General features: G+C 34.8%; 1 long non-coding RNA gene across 1 annotated transcript in view; it reads left to right on the plus strand.

The window, feature by feature from the left end:
- Positions 1–18,022, plus strand: part of LOC129527253 (uncharacterized) — a 41,450-nt gene extending 23,428 nt beyond the window's left edge. The window contains exons 2-3 of the long non-coding RNA XR_008672221.2: positions 2,485–2,601; positions 17,501–18,022. This is a non-coding gene — a long non-coding RNA (uncharacterized lncRNA). The remainder of the gene's footprint in view (positions 1–2,484; positions 2,602–17,500) is intronic.
- Positions 18,023–18,682: the final 660 nt, after the last annotated feature.

Genomic DNA, 18,682 nt, shown 5'->3' on the forward strand with positions numbered 1-18,682 from the left:
AATTACCTACTGAGCATCTCCACTTGTTTTCATATGCACACTTCAAATTCATTATGGACAATATTCAACTTATCTTTCCCTTATGTAACAATTCATAAAGACATTTTTTAAATGAATGAACTCCTGGAGTTGTGTGTTGTCTTGCTAGCTCCTCAAGCAAGAAAATTTTGCACCAATTTTGTTTCTCCCTTACTGTCAAATGTAGTCAAGTAATAGGCATTATCTATATAAACTTTACTTCTGAGTCTGTTCAATTCTATTTTACTATGATCCTCAACTAGCCCAACTTCATTACACACTGGATTGATGCAATAGGTGTCATCAACTTATCTCATTATCTTTATGATTTTTTATTTGTAATATGTTTTCTGTAATCAATCAAATTGCTTAGTCTAAATATATAACATTAATCCTCCTAAAATACCTCAATCTTTCCATTGTCCTTTTAGCAAAGTTGAGATTTCTTAGTAAGACTTAACAACATCATTCTAAAATTGATTATTCTACCCAGGCTTATATCTCACTCTCTTTGTTATTAGTGTGAGTAATTGTAGCTAATGTAACAAAATATCATAAAATTTTAGGTACTTAGCCACATGCAATGATATATCTGCTCATGTACCTATGCTCGGTAGTGTTATGGTTGGTCACTGGTCACCCGTCAGAGATTGAGCAACCCAGGTTTCTTCCATCTTTATTTTTGAAAAGTTTTATTTTGCTTTTAATTGTCACATAATAATTGCACATATTTATGGGGCACAATGTGATGTTTCAATACATGTATATATTCAGTAATGATAGAATCAGGATATTCAGCATATTCATTATCTAAAACATTGATCATTAGTGTGTGGTAAGGACTTTTAAAATCCTTTCCTCTAATTATTTTGAAATATGCAATATTAACTATAGTCACCCTGCAGCCAATAGAACAAATAAGTACTTGGGTGATGAAATTATTTTGTGCAACAAACTCCCATGACCCAAGTTTACCTATGTAACAAACCCGCACATGTACCTCTGAACTTAAAATAAAAGTTATTAAAAAAAAGAAATGCTACTGATATTTTTGGTTGATGCTGTATCCTGCAACTTTACTGAATTTATTTATCACTTCTTAGAGCTTTTTGGTTGAACCTTTATATAAAATCTGTGTATAAAATCATGAAATAGAAACAATTTGACTTCCTTCTTTCCAAATAGATCCTTTTTATTTATTTTTCTTGCCTAATTTCTCTGGCTAGGACTTTAGTACTATGTTGAATAAAAGTGGTGAAAATTGGCATCTGTGTCTTGTTTCAGATCTTAGAGGAAAAGCTTTCAACTTTTCTCCAGTTAGGTGTAGTTTATCATTTTTGGCCTTTATTGTGTTGAGGTACATTTTGTTGAGAGTTTGAATCAAACAGCATTGTTGAATATTGTCAAATACTTTTTCTGTTTATCAAACTGATAGATTAGCTTGCGTCCTTGATCCTGCTAATGTGCTATATCACATTTATTGTATTATGTAGGTTGTATTATCTAGAATGAATCCCATTTGATCATGGTGAATGATCTTTTTAATGTGCTGTTGAGTTTGGTTTGCTAGTATTTTCTTAAGGATTTTTGCATCTATTTTTATCAGAGATATTGTCCTGTCGTTTCATATTTTGTTGTGTCCTTGACAGGTTTTTGTATCAGAGTTATGTCAGCATTATAGAATGAGTTTGGACAAATTCTCTCATCTTCAATTATTTTGAAATAGTTTGAAAAGTATTGATAACATCTTTTAAATGTTTGGTAGATTTCAGTAGTGAAGCCATCATATCTGGAGCTTTTCTTTGATGGGAGACTTTTTATTATAGATTCTATGTTGTTGCTCACTATTGGTCTCTTCAGATTTTCTACTTTTTCATAATTCAATTTTGGTAGGTTGTATATGTATATGTTGGCATGTAGTTGTTCATAATAGTCTCTTATAATCCTTTGTATTGCTGTTACATCAGTTGTAATGTATACTTTTTTATTTCTGATTTTATTTGAACCTTCCATCTACTTTTCTAAGTTAATCTAATTAAAGGTTTGTTTTTGTTCAAGGATTTCTGTATTGTTTTAGTCACTATTCCACTTATATCCACTCTCATTTATTTCTTTTTTCTACTAATTTTGTGTTTGTTCTTGTTGTTCTAGTTCCTTGAGGTATGAGGTTAGACTGTTTATTTGGGATTTTTTGTCTTTCATGGTGTAAGTGTTTATTGCTGTAAACTTCCCTCTTGGAACTGCTTTTGCTGTATTCCATAAGTTTTCATACACTGCGTTTCCAATTTCATTTGTCTCATGAAGTGTTTGAATTTTCTTTTTAACTTATTCATTAATCCAATTGTTATAGAGGAGTATGTTGTTAAATTTACATGTATTTAAATGGTTTCTAAAGTTTTTACTGTTAGTGATTTCTAGTTTTATTCCATCATGGTCAAAAGAGATACTTGATTTTGATTTTTACAGATTTGCTGAGATTTGTTTTGTGGCCTAACATCTGATCTACCCTGAAGACACTTCCATGTGCTGATGAGGAGAATGCATACTCTTCAGCTGTCGAGTGGGATGTTCTGTGAATATCTGGTAGGTCCACATGATCTAGAGTGCGCTTTATATTTGTTGTTTTTTTTTGCTGAATTTTTGTCTAGATGATCTGTCCTTTGCCAAAAGTGAGATATCGAAGTCCTCTATTATTATTGCATTAGAGTCTGTCTCTCCCTTTACATCTAATAATATTTGCTTTATATGCCTGGGTGTTCTGGTTTGAGATTCATATATATTTGTAGTTGTTATATCCCCTTACTGAATTGACCCGTTCATCATATCATGATCATCTTTGTCTCTTTTTACAGTTTTTGACTTAAAGTCTATTTTATCTGATCTAAGTATAGCTACTTTTGCTCTCTTTTGATTTCCATTTGCATGGCATAGTTTTCTCGTCTTTATTTTTAGTCAATATGTGTCCTTACAGGTGAAGTAAGTCTCCTGTAAGCAGTATATAGTTGTATGTTTTTAAAATGCATTCAGCCATCTTTTAATTACAGAATTTAATACACTTATATTGAAGGTTATTATTGATAGTTATGGATTTACTGTTGCCATTTTATTCATTGTTTTCTGGTTATTTTGTAGGTCTTTGTTTCTTTCTTCCTCTCTTCTGTTTGCTTTTGTGGTTTCATGGTTTTATTCCATTCTCTTTTTCATTTGCATATATGCTGTAACTTTTTTCTTTTTTGTTACTCTGGGACTTACATAACAAATCTTATAGTTCTAAAGGTTTATTTTAAGCTAATAACAATTTAACTTTGATTGCCTGCAAATATTCTAGACTTTTACCCTCCAACCCAATTTATAATTTTTTTGTCTTAATTCACATCTTTTATATGGTTTATTTCTTAAAAACTTATTGTAGCTATGGTTATTGTTGACCATTTTGACTTTTAACCTTCATACTGTATACCACCACTACAATAATGTAGCACTCTGAATTTAATTATGAGTTTACTTCTACCAGTGAGTTTAAATACTTTCATGGTAGTAATTAACATCGTTTCACCTCATGGTGGCAATTAACATCCTTTGAAACCGTCTTTTAAGCATTTCTTGTACAGCTGTTCTAGTGGTGATGAATTCCATCAGCTTTTGCTTGTCTGGGAAAGATTTTACTTCTCCTTCATATTTAAAGAATAACTTTGATGAGTATACTGTTCTTGACTAGAAGTTTTATTTTTTTCTCTCAGCACTTTGAATATATTATCCCATTCTTTCCTGGCCTGCAAGGTTGAGAAATATTCTGAGAAATATGCTGATAGTCTGAGCAGCAAGATACAGCCATGAAGTCCCATATAGGGGGATTTCCTCATAAGAAAATGTCTTAGGCTGCAGGAGTTTGTGAGGCTGCTGTGCTAGCTTGGGTACAGCCTCATCACTGGGCATGAGTGCCTGTTCCTTGGGGAACAGGGTGCCACGTGGGCTCAGGTGCTAAGGTTACAGCTGTTGTGCTGGTCCTAGGCTCTGAGTAGATGGAGCCAAGATACCGCAGTCACTGGGATGGAAAGATGGAGTGCCTTCTTGGCAGTTTGTTTCCATGGGGTTAGAAGTTGTAGCTGCTCAGCTGCAGAATGGTGCGCTACCATGAGTAGGTGTGGTGTAGTGGCAGTGAAGCCTAGGATATGGGAAGATAGAGTGGCTACTGGCCCCCAAATGAGAAGGCACCCTAGCAGTGGCTTCAGTCTCAAGATGTCATTACACTGCAGCAGCTTCGATAATAGGGCAGGATGAGACACAATGTGAGCTCCTTGTTTGGAGTAACATAGACATGTGAACTCCAGGCAACTCCTCAGGCTGGACCTAGGACCTGTAAGGACTACAGTGATCTCCAGGAGCAAAGACTGTGGGTGTCCACATTTTAATTTGTGTTGCTGAGGGCCTCCTGCATACCTTTTCTCTGTAAGGAGAGTCTGCCCTGGCTCTGACCTCATCCCACTAGGAGAGAAAAGATGGTAAAGGCAGAGTGTTCCATTCCCTTTTTTATACGGCCATCCTGAGTCTCCGTGATCCACATGGTCTCTGCCATTTCCTTGTTGTACTCCAGGGCTCTCTTTCATATATTTTAGTTGAAATGTGGTTATTTATTTGTTTCTTTGGTCCTTTTGTGTGGTGGCCGGGGAGGAGGTTGAGTGTTAGGAACTTCTAGTCAGCTATCTTATTGGTGTCACTTCCTTTTGCATCTTCTTAAGATTTATTTAGGATCCCAGAGTCTTCTGCATCCTCTTGGCAGACAAAGGACTAAAGAGTTAAGGCAGACTTCATTATTACTATGTTAGTCAAATTATTTCTTTTTGTTGATAAGAATATGATATTTTGTTGGTAAGAATAGGACATATGGCCTTGCTTAGAAGAAAGGTGACTAAGAATTGTAGTTCCGGAAGGGGAGCTATTTTCCAGTAACAGCTCTACACTCTAGAAGAAGATATAAGAAAATTGATGAATACTTAGATCCCTGTAATTTACTCTGTCTCCTATAATCTGAGCTTTTAATTTCTCCAGTGCAGTGGTTATCTGATTATCCTTTGCAGATAGTTTCCTTTGTAAGTAGATTTCTGTACTAGGAAGAACTTCACTTTCCTTCTTTGTCTACTAACATACCTCAGGCCTCAGATTTTTCTTACCTGCTCTTAAGTCTGTATCAAAGCAATTTAGACTCTATAGCTATTTGTTTAACCTGCCTTTTCCACTAGGACTGAGATATTTTTCATTTTTCTCATCATTAAATTCCCAGTAGTTAGCAGAAATTCTGGATAGAATAAAACCTTTATTAATATTTGTTGAAGAAATTCATACATCACTTAAGCCTGTTCTTTATGCATTTAATGTTTAGTAAACTCTTTACTGAGGTGTAACAGAAACATTAAAAATCACAAATCATAAGTGTATGTATAGTTTGATGAATGATGAATCACCAATGTATTAGTTTCCTATAGTAACAAATTACTACACAATTGGTGGCTCATAAGAACAGAAATATATTTTCTCTTAGTTATGGAGGACAGAAATTCAAAATCAGTATCACTGGATCAAAATCAAGATGTTAACAGGGCCACACTTCTTTCAGAAACTCTGGAGAAAAATCTGTTTCTTGCCGTTTCCAGCTTCTGGTGTCCGTGAGGATTCCTTGGCTATTGGCCACATCACTCTCACATCTTCAAATCTCTTTGCTCCAACTTTATATCAATCTACCACTTTATGTATAAGGTCTCTCTTAGCCTTCCTGTTACACGGATACATGTGATTGAATTTTAGGCCCAGCTAGATAATCCAGGATAATCTCCAGATTTCAAGATTAATAAATTAAGCACATCAACAAATACCCCTTTTTTCAAATACAAGGTAAAATTTATAAATTTCAGGAATGAAGACATGAATACCTTTTGGGAGACTACCATACCTTCACATGAACTCAGCCACAAGACTATTTAATAGATTGATCTAAAGAACATTACCAGCCCCTAAGTTATTCTTCCTTTTAAACTTTCTATCAGTTTTTGACTTTGTTAACTGAAGAGTAATTAGTCCCCTGACTTCTAACAAAATGGATTACATTTGCCATTTTAGAATTTATATAAAGTAATACAGTTTGTTTTAACTATTGTCTGACTTTTTGCTCAGCATACATCTATGTTTTGGTGTACAATTATAGTTCTTTTATTCTCGTTGTTACACGGTAATCTATTTTATTAATATACCAATATTTAGTCTATTGTTGATGGGCATATGGCTTGTATTACAGTTCTGCTACTAATAGAACTGCTATGAATATTTCATACATGCCTTTTAGTATATATTGTATGTTGGACATACAACTAGGAGAAAAGTAGTAGAATTAGTGTGTGGTAGAGTAGTATATGTGTGTTCCCTTTTGGTATATTCTTCCAGCTTTCCAAAACGATTGTATAAATGCATGTTTCAGTAATAGTCTGTGAGAGTTTCTGTTGCTCCACATCCTAACTAACATCTAGGAGAGTATTACTTTTTCAGTTTAGCCATTCTGATGTATATAAATAAATATTGCATTAAAATTTCAATATGTATATGAATAATTATTAATACAGTTAAGCAAACTTTCATATGCTTATTGAGCATTTGAATATTTCCTTTTGTAAAGGGCTTATCAAGTTTTTGTCCATTTATCCATTAGTCTGCTTTTTTCTTACTGATTTATGAGCGGACTTTTAGTATTTTCAATATAAAGTTTAAAAGGAGGAATATCTTGGGGGCTGCGTATATGCTTAGTAAATTTCTTTTTCCAAATTATTAGCTGCATTTTCACTCTCATAATGTCTTTAATGATGATTGATAATGTATTTTAATGAAGTCTAGTTTGTCATTTTTTCTTTTAAGTTTAAAATAATTTGTCATATTTAAGAAATCCTTGCATATACAAAAGTCATGAAAACATTCTCCTATATCTCCTATATCATCTTCTAAAAGCTTTATTTTTATTTATATAGAGATATATATTATTCTGAATTATTTTTGTGAATTTAGTGAATTTAGAGCCAAGCTTTTTTGTAGTTGTTTGCTCAAGGTAGGAGTATAATTGCCAAGCATCATATTTTTGTTTCTTCTCTTCATTATCCTATTTCTCATAGATCAGGTGACTATATACTTTCTTTTTGTTCCCAGAATCTCTAATGTGTTTCACTAGCATGTTTCTTTTTTCTTTACCAATACAAGATTTCAATATATAGTCTTTTGTTTAACTTTTATTTTTATTTCAGGGGTATATGTGCAGGTTTGTTTTATAGGTAAATTATATGTCACAGATGTTTGTTATACAGATTACTCTGTTACCCAGGTAATAAGCATAGTACTCAATAGGTGGTTTTTGGATTTTCCCCCTTCTGCCACCCTTCTCTCTGTAGTAGGCCCCAGTGTCTATTGTTTTCTTTTTCATGTCCATTCCTACTCAGTGTTTAGCTCCCACTTATGAGTGACTACATGTGGTATTTGGTTTTTTGTTTCTGTTTCTGTGTGTCTTTGCTTAGGATAATGGCCTTCAGCTTCATCTATGTTGCTGCAAAGGACATGATATCATTCTTTTTTATGGCTGCGTTGTATTCCATGGTGTATATGTATCTTGTTTTCTTCATCCAGTCTACTATTTATGGGCATCTAGGTTAATTCCATGTCTTTGGAAATGCAAAGAGGCAAGAATAGTCAAGAAAGTTTCAAAGGATGACATAGTCTACCATATATGAAGACTTCTTGTGTCTTCTTTCAAAATTTGAAGAAAGTCTTGATATATGTAGTGTATGCCTTCCTTCAGAATTTCTTTGGATATTCTTACCTCTTTGTACTTGCATATAAATTTTAGAATCAGCTTGTCAGTTTGCTCAAATATATTATTAGAAATGTGATTGAGATTGCATTAAATCTATGGATCAATTTGGGAAAAATTAACCATTATCAAACAACATTGCTAAATGCACTAGTTAACTTTAATAGCTTAAAATATTTTCTACATATATACAGATATACAGAAATGTGTATATATAAATATATATATATGTACAGAAAAAAAATGTTTTTCTAAAATTATATTCAACTCTTTCGGTTATTTTTAAATACACAATGAATTATAGTTAACTATAGTCACCCTATTGTGTTACCGAATACTAGACTTTATTCCTTCTGTCTAACTGTATTTTTGTACCCATTAACTGTATCCTCTTTATATCTCCCTCCCCACTACCCTTCCTAATCTCCAGTAGCCATCATTCTACTTTCTCTATGAGCTCAATTTTTTTAGCTGAGATATGAGTGAGAAATATGAGTGAGAACATGTGATAGTTGTCTTTTCATGCCTGATTTCCTTCACTTAACATGATGTCCTCCAGTTCCATCCATGCTTTGCAAATAACAGGATTTTATCACTTGTATAGCTGAAAAATATTTCACTGTGTATGTGCACCACAGTTTAATTGTCCGTTCGTCCACTGATAGACACTTTGGTTGATTCCATATTGGGCTATTGTGAATAGTGCTGAAATAAACATGAGAGAGCAGATATCTCTTCAATATACTGATTTCCTTTCTTTTGGATATAGACCCAGGAATGAGATTACTGGATTATATAGTAGTACTATTTTTAGTTTTTTAAGGAACTTCCATAATGTTCTCCATAATGGCTGTACCAGTTTACATTCCCACCAAGAGCATACGAAGGTTCCCTTTTATCCACATCCTCACCAACATTAGTTAGGAAAAAAAAAGAAAAAAATACAATGTATGTTTCTTTAGTCAAGCTGTTCAGAAGCTGTCTATTAAGCTGACTTACGCAAATATCACATGTTCTCACTCATATTTGGGAGCTAAAAAAATTGAACTCAGGGAGAGAATAGAATGGTGGCTGGGAAGGGTAGTGCGGAGGGAGAGATAAAGACGGTATGGCTCATGAGTACAAAAATACAGTTAGACAGAAGGAATAAGGTCTAGTATTCGGTAGCACAACAGGGTGACTATAATTAACAATAATTTACTGTATATTTAAAAATAACTAAAAGAGTTGAACTGGAATGCTCCTAACACAAAGAAATGATAAATGCTTGAGGTTATAGATGCCTCAGTTACCCAGATTTGATCATTACACATTGTATGCCTGTATCAAAACATCACATGTACCCCATAATATGTACAAAAAATTTCAACTTTTACGTTATATTGAGAGGGTACATGTACAGGTTTGTTTCATGGGTATATTGCATGATGCTGAAGTTTGAGGTATAAATGATCCCATCACCCAGGTAGTGAGCATAACTGACTGCTAAAATATCATTTACATTTTCTTATTTTACTTGACAATACTTAAGGTGTTCCTATTGCCCTGTGTAGCTGAGATTATGTCATGAATGTTGTAGATCTATGGTAAAATACTTAAACATACACCTAGTTATGTGCTGCATGTCTTCCTGACTAAATTGGAAGATTCTCCAGACCACTAGATTTTGCCTTCCTTTGCATCCTCCACTACTGTTGGCACAAAGTTGGTACATTATTTTTGCTGAAATTGTCATGTTCATAATTAAAAATGTAACTGTTTAAATAAAAAAGATATTGATAAGAAATTCTATAAAGAAAGGTGTATATCAGCTTTGATAAGAAGATAAAACTGATGCATGACATAATACTAAAATAAAAATAAGGTAATATAATAAAAAAATACCAGAATAATATCAAAATATATAAAATTGAAAGTGTGCTTTCCATCCCTGCTCTTATCTCTCCAGTTTCCCTTGCATGTATGCATACACATGCACAAACATACACGCATCTGAATCTACTTTATTAATTTTATTTAATTTTTATTACCATATCCGTGGTTTCTTTAACCAAATACAAGAAGATTCAAATATAGATTAATACTTTTTGCCTCTTATCATTTAAAATGAGTATTCATTTTACATATCTGAACTTTTTTTTGTTTACTTAATAGTATGGAAGAGAGCTTTTAATATCAGTACAGAGAGTTCTAATTATTTTTACCATTTCATATTATTTCACTCTATGGATAATTTATTTAATTTTGTATCTTATTGATAGGTAATGAAGTTTTCTATTTATTTTATTATAGTGCCACGATAAGTAATAGTGAACATATACCATTTCTTGCGTATCCAGACATATTCATAGAATAAATCCTCAGTAATAAGATTTTATTTCAAAAGGTATGCACATTTGTAAATAGAAAATTGCCTTTATAAGTAGTTTAATGTTTATCTAAATGCCTAAATCTTTAGCTTCATATCTTACCAGTCTCCTAACCAGCATCTTTTTCTTCTAAACTGATGGATGAGATCCGCTTCTCAGAACACATCATGTTGTTTTACCCTCCACATTTTGCATATGCTCTTCCTTTTGCCTAGAATGCTCTCCCCTCAACCCTGCTGTCCTAAGATCCTATTTTAAGGTTCTACTAGACTATTACCACATTCTGTTACATCAATTAACCTTCCTTTATACCTGTCATAATTGGCCAATCCCTCCTCTATATTCCAAAACTAACCTGCAGATACTTCTATCATTGCAGCTCATTTAATATTTCAACAAGTGCACGAGTATCTGTGTATGCCAGGCCTTCTGTTACTTGTTGGCAATAGAGAGTAAATATGATGTATTTCGCTCTACCCTGAAGGAATTCCAGTCTAGAGGGGGGATATAAAGGTATTCAATAAAGAATAGCAAAATCATTTCTAATTATAATTATGCTGTGCACTATTAGGAACATGTATAGAATAGCGAAAGAACATATAATGCCAGAACCTTCCCCAGTTGCTGTGGTCATTGGAAGACTTCTTGGAGAAATTCCATCAAGGTTTAGTCCTGAGGGTACATGTACAGGACATGGGCAGATTGAGCAAATGGATATCATTATGTAGCTATATAGCATTTGGAAAAGGCCCCAACAGCAATGGAGCCTGGCACACTAGAAGACAAGGGAAGTTAGTGTTCAAGGAAGAGAAAAATGCAAAATAGGGCTGTGGAGGTAGGCAGAATCCTACATTGTAGTAATTTGTTGCTTTCTATTTCCCAGCCTCACTGCTATTTTTTCTGTAATCCATAAAATAATGCCCATCACATTATAAACTTTCAGTAATAAATATTTGAGAATAAATAAATATATGATATTCATCAATAGTGGATGAAAATTGTCAAAATTAGTATCAAGTCAGAATGCTTCACACCTGGAAAAACAAGTGCCGAGCAGTGCCTCCCTCATGAGGGATATCTAGATCTCTTCGGCAATCCTTCCTGCTCCCCTCCAGGTGTTCTATCATCTTAAGGTCTAGGCTTCCACCAACTGCCACATCAGTGAAAATGCAAGAATTGCAATGCAGAGGAACAGATTTCCATAAACCAATAAGGTCATTTCAGAGTATGGGAGGTAGAGAGACTCTGAGAAATTGCTTCAAGACATAAGGCGTTGAGGAAAGAAGGTAATAAGAGGGAAAAGAGAGATTTCGGTCTGGAAATTACTTAGGCTAATAGTCCACATAACTCCACATAAGCCAAGTCTCAGTATGTTGGTCAAAACAAGCAAATTCAAAGTTATACAGGAGGGGTGGAAAGAGACAAAAAGAACAAGGATAACTTTTTTTCTGTAGCTCCAATACAGTCTTCAAGTGCAGACTGTATGTTTAGCATCCTTTTATCCACTACAGGGAAAAATAAGATAAAACATCCTAAGCAAATCACCCGAGAAGTCTGTAAAAAGTTCTCACAGCAGAAACTGGATAAAAGTTAAGCAGCTGCTGATAGTCTGCCCCCACTTAATCAATGCTTCCCCATTACCTCTACAGTACGCCTAATGTCTTTATTATAGTAGCATCCAAGGCTCTGACCACCTCCTATCAGCACAGATTCTCTTTCCGCTACTACTAACTTAATATCGTGTGCTCCAGAAATAGTAAACCAAATGTAGGTCCTGAATTCATTGGGCATTTTATGCTCCTCTGCCTTTGTCCATGCTGTTCCCTTCCTGGCTTATTTTACTCCAACCTCTCATCCAGATCTCAAATTCAGCACTACATCTGATCTCCAAGCTTACTCTGACTTTGCCAGGGACATTTAGACTTGCCTTTTCCTAGGTTCCCATATCACTACATGCAAATTTACACCATGGCAATTATCTTTCCTCTTGTTAGAATATAATCTCTTCAAGGATAGGAAAGTTGTGTTATCATTTCTGTTTCCTCAGTACATCTCACAGATTCTGATACGTAAAAAGGGCCAAAAAACATTTCTTGGATTATCTTTACTGAGAGTAGCCTAAAAGGCAGAAAATCCAACTTATGACAGTCATCTCCTCCCTACTAACTAATTCTAAGATACTTCACCTAGAGAAAAATCCTATCCTCTTATAATTAGACATATCCTTGGAAGAGCTAGCATAGCTCTTCAGTGTATAATGAAATGCCAATGACTGAAAACAGATTTCTGCTAGAGTACAAACAGAAAACGAATCAGGACACAAGGAAGAGAGGTATAAAACAAGAAGAGGATAAAAGTATAACAGATTCTATGATCCTGCTTGACCTAAAGTCTCATATAGGAATAATTTGTAAAAACATTATATTCCTGGTGATTCAACAAATGCTAATGTTTGTTGAGAGTAAGGCATGAAAGGCTAGGAACAAGGGTGGATTACAGTAAAGTGAGAGTTAGAAATCCAAAAAAAGTTGTAGGCATGGTGGTAGAAAGGGCATGTTCTCTTTTGCACGAGGCTGCTTTATTCATGTAGGCAGAACTGCTGGTGTAATATACATGAATGGAGTGGCCTGGTGCAAAACAAAACAGAGATGAGGTCTCTGGTTATAATTCGATCTAAAAGCTGAGCTCCAACTTGGAATTCTGGCCAAATATTGTCGGGCTTATATTTGTTTGTTTCATTTTTCATGAAAATAAATAAATCTGTATTTATTTGTGAAATTTTCCACTATCTAATTTTGGTAATTAACTTGATTTCTTTATAAATCTTTGAGGGAACACGAAACATGTTGGGAATAGAGGACAGTTATGGCTTGCAGCCTGGTAACTTACAAACTCTGCTTACAAGATGATGAGAAAATTAGAATAGAGAAGCTAATTAACATTCCCCAAGCCACAAACCTGGAAAATGGTGAAAAGCTAGATACAAATCAGGCAATCCAGTTTCAATTACGGTGCTCTTGATCCCCACTCCAGGGATTCTCAGCTCTGTGTGTGTGTGTGTTTGTGTGCATATACAAATACATCATATATCCCTTTGGAAGTTTGGTGAAGTCTGGACCCTTCTCAGAATAATATCTTGTACACATAAGATAAAATATACAGGGAATTACAAATGGCCAATAAATATGTGGAAAAAATGCTCAACATCACTTATCATCAGGAAAGTGCAAATCAAAACCACAGTGATAGGCTGTCTCACCCCAGTTAGGATGGCTATTATCAAAAAGACAAAATAATAAGTTCTGGTGAGGATGTGGAGAAAAGAGAACTTTTTTTTTTTTTTTTTTTTTGAGATGGCGTCTTGCTCTGTCGCCTAGGCTGGAGTACAGTGGCGCCATCTCGGCTCACTGCAAGCTCTGCCTCCAGGGTTCATGCCACTCTCCTGCCTCAGCCTCCCGAGCAGCTGGGACTGCAAGCACCCGCCACCACGCCTAGCTAAGTTTTTGTATTTTTAGTAGAGACAGGGTTTCACCATGTTAGCCAGATGGTCTCAATCTCCTGACCTCGTGATCCACCTGTCTCGGCCTCCCAGAGTGCTGGGGTTACAGGCGTGAGCCAGAAAAAAGATCTCTTATACACTATTGGTGGGAAAATAAACTAGCACAGCCACTATGAAGAACAATAGGAGTTTCCTTTAAAAACCAAACCAAAAGAAAACAAAAAAACTACAAATAGAACTACATATGATCCATCTATCCCACTACTGGGCATTTATCCAAAGGAAAGAAAATCAGTATATCAAAGAGACATTTGTAGCCTCATATTTATTGCAGCACTATTCACAATAACCAAGACATGGAATCAACCCGTGTCTGACAGCAGATGAAGAGATTTTTTTAATGCAGTACAAATATACAATGGAATATTACTCAGCTATAAAAATAACAATCATGTTATTTGCAACAACATGTATGAGACTGGGGTACATTATGTTAAGTGAAATAAAGCAGGAACAAAAAGCTGTTCATCACATGTTCTCATTCTTATGTGGAAATTTTAAAAAGTTAATCTTGGCCAGGCGAGGTGGCTCACGCCTGTAATCCCAGCACTTTGGGAGGCCGAAGCAGGCGGGATCACCTGTCAGGAGTTTGAGACCAGCCTGGCCGACATGGCGAAACTCTGTCTCTACTAAAAATACAAAAATTAGCCGGGCATGGTTGCGGGCGCCTGCGTTCCCAGCTATTCCGGGAGGCTGAGGCAGGAGAATCGCTTGAACCCCGGAGGAAGAGGTTGCAGTGAGCAGAGATCGTGCTATTGCACTCCAGCCTACGCAACAGGGCGAGATTCCGTCTCAAAAAAAAAAAAAAACAAAAAACAAAATCTTGATCTTACAGAAGGAAAAAGCAGAATAGAGATTACTAGAGGCTGAAAAATGTAGAGAAAAAAGGAGAAAGGAGACATTTGTTAAAGGACACAAAATCACAGCTAGATTAGAGACATAAGTTCTTATGTTTTATAGCACTGTAGGATGACTATAGCCAAAAATAATATTCTTTATATTTTCAAATAGCTATAAGAAAAGATATCAAATATTCCCAACAAAAAATTATAAATGTTTGAAATGATGGGTATGCTAACTACCCTGATCTGATCTCTACATATTATATGTATCACATCACTATGTACCACATAAATATGTAGAATTATTGTCAATTAAAAATAAATTAAACTTAAGAATATAAGAACACAAAGAAAATCAATTATACTAAACTGTAGTATTCAAATATTTTTTCAATGGTGATATAGTAATACAAGTGCTTTCTGAACACACTGAATAAGATCTAGTGAGAATCTAATAGCTAAACCAATTTTAAAATAGTAATGTTCCATAAACAGAACTAAAAACAAAAACCACATGATTATCTCAGTAGATGCAGAAAAGGCTTTCAATAAAAGTCAGCATTCCTTCATGATAAAAACACTCAACAGACTAGACTTTGAAGGAACATGCCTCAAAATATTGAGCCATATATGACAAACCCACAGCCAACATTATAATGAGTTGGCAAAAGCTGGAAGCATTCCACTTGAAAACTGGCACAAGACAAGGATGCCCTCTCTCACCACTCCTATTTAACATAATATTGGAAGTTCTGGCCAGGGCAATTAGACAAGAGAAAGAAAAATACAGGGCATTCAGATAGGAAGAGAGGAAGTCAAACTATCCCTATTTGCAGATGACATGATCCTGTAACTGGAAAACCTCATAGTCTCAGCCCAAAATATTCTTAAGCTGATAAACGACTTTAGCAAAGTCTTGGGATACAAAATCAATGTTCAGAAATCACTAGTATTCCTATACATGAACAACAGTCAGGCTGAGAGCCAAATCAGGAATGAAATTCCATTCGCAATTGTCACAAAAAAAATAAAATACCTAGGAATAAAGCTAACTAGGGAGGTGAAATATTTTTACAAGGAGAACTACAAAACACTGCTCAAAGAAACCAGAGATGACACAAACAAATGGAAAAATACTCCATGCTCATGGATAGGAAGAATCAATATCGTTAAAAGGGCCATACTGCCCAACGCAATTTATAGATACAGTGCTATTTCCATCAAACTACCATTGACATTCTTCACAGAACTAGAGAAAACTATTTTAAAATTCATATAGAACCATAAAAGAGACTGAATAATCAAGGCAATCCTAAGCAAAACTAACAAAGATGAAGGCATCATGCTCCCTGAATTCAAACTATATTACAGGGCTACTGTAACCAAAACAGTTTGGTACTGGCACAAAAATAGACACATAGACTAAGAAACAGAATAGAGAATCCAGAAATAAGACCACACACCTACAACTATCTGATATTTGACAAACCTGACAAAAACAAGCAATGGAAAATGAATTCTCCATTCAATAAATGGTGTTGGGATAACTGGCTAGCCATTGTCTTAGTAGCCTAGACAACTGCCTTGTCTAGGGAGATGGCAGCAGAGATGAAGAGACATAAATTAAGTCAATATATATTTTTAAAATAGGAGGACTATTTAGTGGATTGTATGGAGTAGTGGATGAGAAAAAAGGGGGAATCAAAATTGTGAATTTATTAATAGCTAACTATTTATTTGACTGCATCCATTTTTCCTCTCATTCTACCTCCAATTTCTTCTCTTTGTACCTCTGACTCATCTTCCTTCTTTGATGACAAGGGCTCTAAAGTGTCACCTAAACTGCAGTCTGAGGAGGAGTCAAGGGTACTGCAAATGTGAGAGCCATATTCAGATACTGGCATGTGGAACAAGTTGAAGAATGGCTAATCTGACGTGCTGTATTTATCCAGAAATTTTAACTAGGCTCCATGAGTAAGGCTTTGAGGGCACAGTTCAGGGCTTAGCTGATTCCCCCCAAATGAGCTCTACTACCAGAAATTCCCCGGTAGAGATTATTTATTCTCCAGCTTTAGGGCTTTTATTAGATGAAATGTCTTACTTCATGCTTTAATTTTATGGTTCTATTTTTAACAATTTCCTGAACAGTACATTCTACCATGTCTCAAAATAAACAATTTGTTATATTTTTATAAATCTGGACAAAGTCTGCCTTGTTTATTAACGTGTTTTTAAAAAATTCAATAGATAACTATTAAGTCATTTACTTCTCAGTTAATTTATAGAAGACAGCATTTCCATTACTATCTTTTGAATACGTAAGAGATGAAGGACAAAATACTTCAGACTTTTAAACTATGTTTATTTTATTTAAAATCATTGCTGTGAAAAAAAAACAAAAAACAAAAAACAAGACATTGACCTATTGAACATAGTGTATTTATTATTTTTCCTTTTATGCACTCTTGGCATATTCTTCAATTCAAAATAAGAAACCCCAAAAGTATATAATACTTCTTTGGAAAAATATGCAAAGCCCAACACATACAAAGGACAATGCTAGCTACAGAAATGCATCAAAGACTAATAATAATGGACAAAAATCCAGTATTTTAACAATAATTAATACTAGGTAAATTGATACATCCTATTACAGTATGAAATTCTGCCATTTAATTTCAAGTAAGAACCCTTATTTCCATTCTAGTACCTGCTGTCTTATGCATGTTTAACACAACAGCAACAATAATATAAGTAGTTAGTATATATTAAAGCATTAACGAACACCAAGCATTGTTAAATATATTACATGTATTTTTGCTTAATTTTCACAACATTACTAATGATTAAATATTATTACCACATTTTGTAGGTAAGAAGACTGGGGCTTAGAAACATTGAAAAAAACTTGCTCAACGTTGCAAAACAAGAAATTTGTGACACTGGAATTGACATCTACAAGGGACTGATGTAACTAATTGCTGGATACATGTCCCTCAAAGACACAGAAACACATCTTGTATTCTAGTGGATCTCTGGCATCCAGTGAGGGCCTGAAACAGAGTACATGTCCAACAAATAATTATTGAAGTAAAGATTGACATTTCAGGAGCAGAGATTAATATTCAAAAACAAAGATGAGAATTTTGGCAGAAAAGTCAAAATGAGGTAAAAGTACATTTCCACCTTAACCTTTTTTTCATTTGCTTAGCTGACATAAGGAAGAGTTTATAATTTGTTTGTTTTTTTGAAATTTTATTATTATTATACTTTAAGTTTTAGGGTACATGTGCACAATGTGCAGGTTTGTTACATATGTATACATGTGCCATGCTGGTGTGCTGCACCCATTAACTCCTCATTTAGCATTAGGTATATCTCCTAATGCTATCCCTCCCACCTCCCCCCACCCCACAACAGTCCCCAGAGTGTGATATTCCCCTTCCTGTGTCCATGTGTTCTCATTGTTCAGTTCCCACCTGTGAGTGAGAACATGCAGTCTTTGGTTTTTTGTCCTTGCGATAGTTTACTGAGAATGATGATTTCCAATTTCATCCATGTCCCTACAAAGGACGTGAACTCATCATTTTTTATGGCTGCATAGTATTCCATGGTGTATATGTGCCACATTTTCTTAATCCAGTTTATCATTGTTGGACATTTGGGTTGGTTCCAAGTCTTTGCTATTGTGAATAGTGCCGCAATAAACATGTGTGCATGTGTCTTTATAGCAGCATGATTTATAGTCCTTTGAGTATATACCCAGTAATGGGATGGCTGGGTCAAATGCTATTTCTAGTTCTAGATCCCTGAGGAATCGCCACACTGACATCCACAATGGTTGAACTACAGAATTGGAAAAAACTACTTTAAAGTTCATATGGAACCAGAAGCTCTTTAGTTTAATTAGATCCCAGAAACCAATGAGAACAGAGACACAACATACCAGAATCTCTGGGACACATTCAAAGCAGTGTGTAGAGGGAAATTTATAGTACTAAATGCCCACAAGAGAAAGCAGGAAAGATCCAAAATTGACACCCTAACATCATAA

This window comes from Gorilla gorilla, chromosome 16 (genome assembly GCF_029281585.2).
Source record: "Gorilla gorilla gorilla isolate KB3781 chromosome 16, NHGRI_mGorGor1-v2.1_pri, whole genome shotgun sequence".
In the NCBI taxonomy this organism is placed as follows: Eukaryota; Metazoa; Chordata; class Mammalia; order Primates; family Hominidae; genus Gorilla; species Gorilla gorilla.